The sequence below is a fragment of the Notolabrus celidotus genome, chromosome 22 (genome assembly GCF_009762535.1).
Source record: "Notolabrus celidotus isolate fNotCel1 chromosome 22, fNotCel1.pri, whole genome shotgun sequence".
Lineage (NCBI taxonomy): Eukaryota > Metazoa > Chordata > Actinopteri > Labriformes > Labridae > Notolabrus > Notolabrus celidotus.
In genome coordinates, this window is record NC_048293.1 from 18,893,817 (window position 1) to 18,900,991 (window position 7,175).

Genomic DNA, 7,175 nt, shown 5'->3' on the forward strand with positions numbered 1-7,175 from the left:
CACTGGAAGTAATAATTCACACTCCTCGTCTCTATAGTGTCAAAGTCTGCTCTCTCATACTTTTTTATTCACCTCCCCTCTGCTGGTCTCTGTCTGCCAGCCACGCCTACTTCATCAGTCACATTGGTTCACCTCTGTTCACACAGCTGCCTCCCATCAGTAATCAAGCCTGCACTGAGGCCCTCCTGCTCACCCATTCACTGCCAGATTGCTCTTCGCCTTCATGCATGACCTTTCAGCGCTCTCCCTTGGACTATACTCTGCCAGCTGCCAGATTTAAGCCTTTCCTTTTACTTTTCTTCTGAGCTGTCTGCTGTTTCTCTGTGTCAGTCTAATTGTTTTAATAGAGGTAATTTTCCTTCATACTTACCGTGGTTATCTGATTTTTCTGCAAAGTAATGCTTGCTCGGAAGTGTGTTTACCAACCTGCCGGCTTTTCAACCCTCTGCCTAAGTACAACCTGTCCTCTGCCTTTCATCTCTTGGTATGTTTTTTATCATAGAGTGCTAACTGGTACCTAACATGCTGTAATTACTTTCATTTAACCAGGAAATAACCCATTGAGATAAAGAACTCTTTCACAAGGGAGACCTGGTCTGACGTCTGGCCCCCCCAACATACCGCTGCCCTAAACGTCTGAGCTTTGTACATCAGGGTTTTTTTTAAGTGGGGTTGTATGAGGTACTTGTCAAGAGTAAGAGGTCTCCACAGGAAACCCCTTCTGTTGCAGTTGTTAGCCAAGCTTCTGTTCTGGTTGACCAAGCACTTTCCAAACAAAGGGGCCGAGCTGATCAGAGTCCCCTGTGGCTAATACTCTTACTCTTGACAAGTACCTCATACAACTCCCCTTAAAAAACTGAACTATCCCTTTAATTCAGCTTGACACTAAATGCATATTACTTTTGACTGGTCAACTCAGCTGCCTGGGAGTTTTATTTTTTATGAAATGTGCCATTCGTTACTGCAGTGGTGTCAGTCTGGCAACAAGAACAGCGGCTTAACTGTGGTGTGACGAAAGGGACGAAAAAGGCATGTTGTTAGCGGGAAGTACTGTTAACTCAAGTCAAGTCAAGTTGACTTTATTTATATAGCACATTTAAAAACAACCAGTGTTGGCCAAAGGGCTTTACAAGGTAAAAAGTACATGAAGACAACAATAAAAAACACAACATATCAGGATATTTATGTACTTCTCACGAGGAGAAGGCCAAAGAGAAGAGATGGGTCTTCAACAAAGATTTGAAACATTCACCAGTGGGGTCCGATCGTAATTGGAGTGGCAAGCCATTCCAGAGCTTGGGGGCCCCTGCTGCAAAGGCTCGGTTGCCCCTGGTTTTAAGCAGAGTTTTAGGCACATCCATGAACAGCTGGTCTGTTGACCTCAGTGCTTGAGCTGGGTTGTGAACATAAAGGATATCGGCCAAGTAGGATGGTGCCAATCCATTTAGGGCCTTGTATGTTAAAAGTGCAATTTTAAAATCAATCCTGTGACAGACTGAGAGTTAACTGATGAACAACTCTAGTTGCTATTACTGCAACCTACTTTTATAGGAAATTCCCAGTGCTTCTGTACATAGCTAACTCTAACTATTCTGCACTTCTGTATATACTTTACTATTATTTTATTTTATTCTATTTTATTTTATCTTTATTTTATTTTATTTGTATTTATATCTTATTTTATTCCTTCTATTAATATCTAACTCTCTTACATACTGTTTATAAGAGCTCTGTAATGCCCGAATTTCCCTCCGCGGGATAAATAAAGTATTTCTGATTCTGAAAGGACATAAATTATTCTGCTAGAGTTTACAAGGAAATGTTTAGACTGTTAGTGTCATGAGGAAAAACATCCTCATAGATGAGACTTATGATGAGAAAACCTGGAAGACAGCCTCCTCCACCTGTTTGATGTTTTTTAAATGAATCTCTTACTATCCATCATGCTCTGGCCCAGTGTAAGTGAATGTCAACTTCTTAGATTTCAACATGAAGATGGCAGTGATACAGTGATTTCCCTTTACACATGTTCAGTCCTCCTTCTGGGACACAGATGTATTCAGAGAAGCAGAAATGTTTCAGCAAAGTGAAATATTGCTCTAAACTTCAGAGAAAGAAAAAATGACGGGCGAAAAGTAGCAGTGGGCCACTGTGTATACTGGAATCTACATGAAAGCAGTGGAAGTAAAGACTTCCCAATGGCACGGATAAAAAAGAAAGGAGATGGTGAAGAGCTGTTAGCTGCAAAGACATTTATTTTTCTTCTCTTGAGAAGTGGCAGGAAAAAGGAGAGGCAGTAAAAAAGTAAATAAGTTTGTTTCAGCAGCAACTCTGTCATACCCTGTAAAAAAAATCCAAGACAGGGATTTGTTGTCACAGAGTAACTGAAACAAATGTTTATTGTTTTGTCTCAGTAGCAGAACGTCAAGCAAGGACCAGGACCTCCTTCTCCCTGGCAAGTTGTCCAGCTCCTCCCAGGGGATTCCAAGGTGTTTCCATAGTAGATGTGCTATGTCATCCCTCAAGTAAGTTCTGGGTTTACCTTTCAGTTTCCTTCCACTTGGACCTAGCAAGAGACATCTAATCAGATACCTGAACCACGTTGACTGGCTTTAAGGCATAACAGTAGCAGCTCGACCCCAAGCTTTCTCTGGATAAGCCAAGACCCTCTTTGGAGGGAACTCATTTTAGCAACTTGTATCCGCAATCTCATTCTTTTGGTCACTGCCCAAAGCTCATGTCCAAAGGTTGAGGGTTGGAATGTAGATCAACTAGTTACTGGAAAGCTTTGCCTTCAGGCTTCTTCTTCACCATGATTTGCACCACGATGCATTCATTACTGCTGATGCTGCACCAACCTGTCAGTCAATGTCATGATTCATGTTTCCCCTCACTTGTGACAAGACTCCAAGATAATTGAAGTCCTTCACTCTGGGGAATGACCCATTCACCTCTCAGGGGTGGCAGTCCACAGTTTTTTTTAGCAGAGAATCATGGCCTCAGCATGAGGAAGCTGACAAAACAACATAATCTGCAAAAAGATGGACACATTTTTGTTATATTACTACCAAACATAATAATTTATTATTCTCTCAATTAGGATGGTGTTGCATGTAGATACAAGATGCGATGGAAAAAGCACAACAATGTTGAAAATACACCTGAAGAAAAAGCACTGTGCAGTGTTTGCCCCGGTAAATAACTGTTGTGTGAAGACCTGATGACATGAACTCTCTTAATTGAACGTTCACACATTTAGTGTCCATTGTGATATCAGGCCACTTCTATCGTTTGGCACTATGATGGCCTTTTTTGACAAGGCAGCAGAACTTATCAGAACACCTGTAAGCAGTTAGCATACCATATAATATGATTATTGACTTCTTAGGAATCATATTTAAACCCAAGTCATTCAGTAGCTCCATTTAGTGCACCGTAGATTTGTGTTGTTGAAATGTGACTTATAGCACTTTTCATAACAATTTAAAGGCAACTGAAAATGCATTTTCTTCTAGGATAATTCAACATAGTAAGGTATTCTTTCTTATGAGTGAAATTTGTATAACCTTGAGGAATGTATATTTTTCAACAACTCTAAATACAGAAATATATTTATTTAAAAGGATATATTAAAACTGAATTATGACAAAAAAATTGACTACATTTAGACTTAAATGAACGCTGACTAGAATTAGATTAAAAAATAAAACTGAGTTCCACTGACAGAAACTCTAAAGCTTGACTAAAACAACACAGGACTCAAACATAACTAAAATCAACCACAATTTTCTGAAAATGACTCAGACTAAAACCAGATTCAAATTAGAGTGGATAACTGTTGTGATTATACCTTGAATTTCCTCCAATTTTGAAGTTGTACCTGAGCTGAGAGGAGTGTTTAAATGAATAGTTGAGTGGAGTGCAGAGATTGGACAGAGACTCTTCAAAACAAATAAAGTATTATCTCTTTAGCAGTCCTCAGAAACTTAAAGTAAAGTTAAGGGTAGGTTTGGCTAAAACACTCCTTTTTGTTTCCTTCACGTCCTCTGGCATGAATCTGTCTCACCTCACACACAGGTCACTGATGCTACCAATCATCTCACTCTGCTGTGTTATTCTTTGCTGGGTGCAACAACAGTGCCAATATGTCTTTGGGGTGTATAGTGTGTATCTGCTTACAATGCATTAGGGTAAGAATGAGAGTTAGAGGACACATCTAGAAGTAAATCTTTTTAATAAGCTGGAAGCATTGTGTGAGCAAAGAGCTTGTCATTCAGTAAAAGCACAATAACCATGCTCTCCAGATACCACCCCTGCAGGGTTTTAATGAGTTCCTGCTCAGTCATTACCCGCTGCGGAGAACTGGATGAAAAAAATCTAAGTTGAGGTATGAGGTGTGTATGATTGGCTGAGCTGTGCTACAGGGTTCACCTCAGTTCACCTTGTTACGCCCTGCTTGGTTCTCAAAGCCATTTGAGTGAATTTTAACAAGTTTTATAATTGCATGTTGTTTTCTTCCTCAACAGATCAACTGGATCTTGTTGAACAGAGAATAAAGGCTGTTAAGGTGTTGTGTGAGGGGGATGTATTCCCACTGGTGCCTTCAGAGAGAGGTAATTGGAGAGATATAGAGAGATTTGCTGACACATGACTTGTTCTAGCTGGGAGGGTGAGATTCTGCCTTTGTTCCATTCCTTCATTTCAGTCATGTCCGCTGGGCAGAGGAGCAGAGACAGCCGCCCCATCTCTGGCTGCTACCACTTAACCAGGCTTTAACTCGATTGGCTCTCGGTTCACTCCACTCCAAAGGCTTACAGGACACACTGTTCACACTCTGACATAATAAAGTAATACTCTGGATTGAGAAAGTTTAGTTCCATGTATCATATATTTGATAGCCATCAGCTTGGGATTAGAGCACAGCACAGACTGCTGAGACAGCATTAGTTAAAGTGACGAAAGACTTACTCCTCGCAGCCGACGAATAAAAAGTTCAGTATTAGGATTCTAGATGGTGAAAAAGAAGCCTAGTGTCTAATGCTTCACTCAAATCTAAAACTGAGTGGGCACTAAAGGGGATCGCACTAATACAGATAATTTTCAGTTGTTATTGTACATTTTCTCTTCATCTGTCACATTCTTCAAGGTGTCATACTTCAAGGGTCAATCTTAAGTCCATTACTTTCTCTGTTTAATGCATTTTGTTCATCAGTAACCATAATGTACAATATCACTGTTATGCTGATGACACCCAGATATACATTTCTTTACATTCCACCAATACTAACAACTTAAATCAACTTACCACCTGCCTTTCTTATACCAACAGCTGGACATTTCAACACTTTAAACTCAATGAAGAAAAACTGAAGTTATCTTTTATTTCTACAGTTATTCCTGCAAGTATGTTATTAGGCCATCTTGGACCCTTTTCAAAAAACATTAAGGCAGCTGCAGGAAATGTAGGTGTAATGTTTGATTCTGTGCTTTGCTTTGGTTATTGCGTGAAGGTTATTCAGAAACGTTTCTTTCAGCTCAAATTAATTTCTAAAATGAAATGATTTTTCTCATTTAATGATTAACACAGGGCTCTTCAAGGCTTTTTCTTGTTTGTATTTCTGTAATGCTATTTATTCGACTTTTATCTCATTTGACTTACCACTTCTGATTGGTTCAGTAGACAGCACCTCGACTTAACATCATCCATCAATCCATTATCTTGACCGCTTATCCCGTTAGGGGTCACGGGGGGCTGGAGCCTATCCCAGCTGATTTGGGCGGAAGGCAGGGTACACCCTGGACAGGTCTCCAGCCTATCACAGGGCTAACACAGAGAGACAGGTAACAAACTCAACTTCATAGACTGTATAATACATTGACATAGTTTTAAAGCCTAATGTATTGGAAATACTGACTTTCCATTTTCATATCACTTTTAACATTTTCTTAACTTTTAAAGTTCTACACGATCAGTCTGCTCAGTATATCCTTGGCCTTCTTACCACATGTGAGCCTTTGATCAATGATCATTTAGTTTTACAGGACAGGAAATATGGGAAAACTGTGGGATGACCGACAGGGTTTGGGTAAAGGTGGTAACCAGGTAGGACCCTCTTCATTCCTAACTCTTCTGTACCTCCCTGATCCTCTAGTCTCTCCCTCGTCATCTGATGCCATCACATGGTGAAATGCTGACAACTGGCTGCAGCAGCTGCAATGCTAGAAAAAATGTATCTCTAAACTCCTGATGGATTTTAGTATCTATTTCAGTTTTTTCATTCTCCTTCAGGATTCATCCATCTCCTTTTCCTTAATCCTTTTATTCATCTCTCGCTCTCTCTCTCTCTGCCCTCTCAGTAAACCCCGTCTTCCCCCTGTCTGTCTGATGCATGGTGTCAGTGTCTGTCCTCTCTCCCCTGCAGCCCGGAGGCAAGCATCAAATCTTTCCATTCTCCCTTCCTTCCCCATCCCTCCGTACCCCCTCTCTCTGCCTCACTAATTTTCTCTGCTGTGATCCAAAGGTCATAACAGTCCAAAGATACACCAGGTCCACCATGAATGGAACCCACAACTAAAGAGTTAAAATGTGAAAATGATTTTACTTGTACATTTACAGAGTTATCCTTTATTCTATTGGCTGTACTTGTGATATTTATTTTCTCCGAAATGCATTTATTTGTCTCCTTTTTCATTATACACCTAATTCAGAGGACATAAAATCAGTAATGCTGCAATGAATGCAATATCTTGTTTCACTTAGCCTGAGGTAGGGAACTAAATTAGTAATTTTGCTTTTTGAGAAAACTTTACAAATATCTAAAAACGAACTCCTGAAAAACATGACTTTGGATTTGGATATGACACATTTCTTCTACTTCTATTGATGGAAGCCATAACAATTTTGTCATTAGCATATTAACAAGCCTCATTCTTCTTTTGGCAACCCATTCTCCAAGAAATTACAGAAATTAATTGTAGCTTCTTTCCAGTAATGTCCACTGGAGTTGCACTTTGCGCCAGGGCTGTATACAAGCAGAAAGTCAAAGTCAAGAAACAAGACTTTTTTTGGTTGGGCAAACTATAGCAGGCCTATCCCAGACTCTGGACCCCCAGCTGCTTTGAGCACTCATCCATTTGCTAGCTCCAGCACTCTAACATCTCTTCCTTAGTGCATG

The 7,175-nt window shown here is 40.1% G+C and overlaps 1 long non-coding RNA gene across 2 annotated transcripts; it reads left to right on the forward strand.

Annotated features, from left to right (window-relative positions):
- The first annotated feature begins 218 nt into the window (after nucleotides 1-218).
- On the forward strand, nucleotides 219-4,868 carry LOC117806502. 2 transcript variants are annotated; one of them, XR_004629676.1, is made up of 4 exons: nucleotides 219-484; nucleotides 2,415-2,525; nucleotides 4,527-4,613; nucleotides 4,706-4,868. It is a non-coding gene; the product is annotated as an uncharacterized LOC117806502 (long non-coding RNA). The 2 variants fall into 2 exon arrangements; XR_004629675.1 differs by having other exon boundaries at nucleotides 2,418-2,525.
- The last annotated feature ends 2,307 nt before the right edge of the window (nucleotides 4,869-7,175 follow it).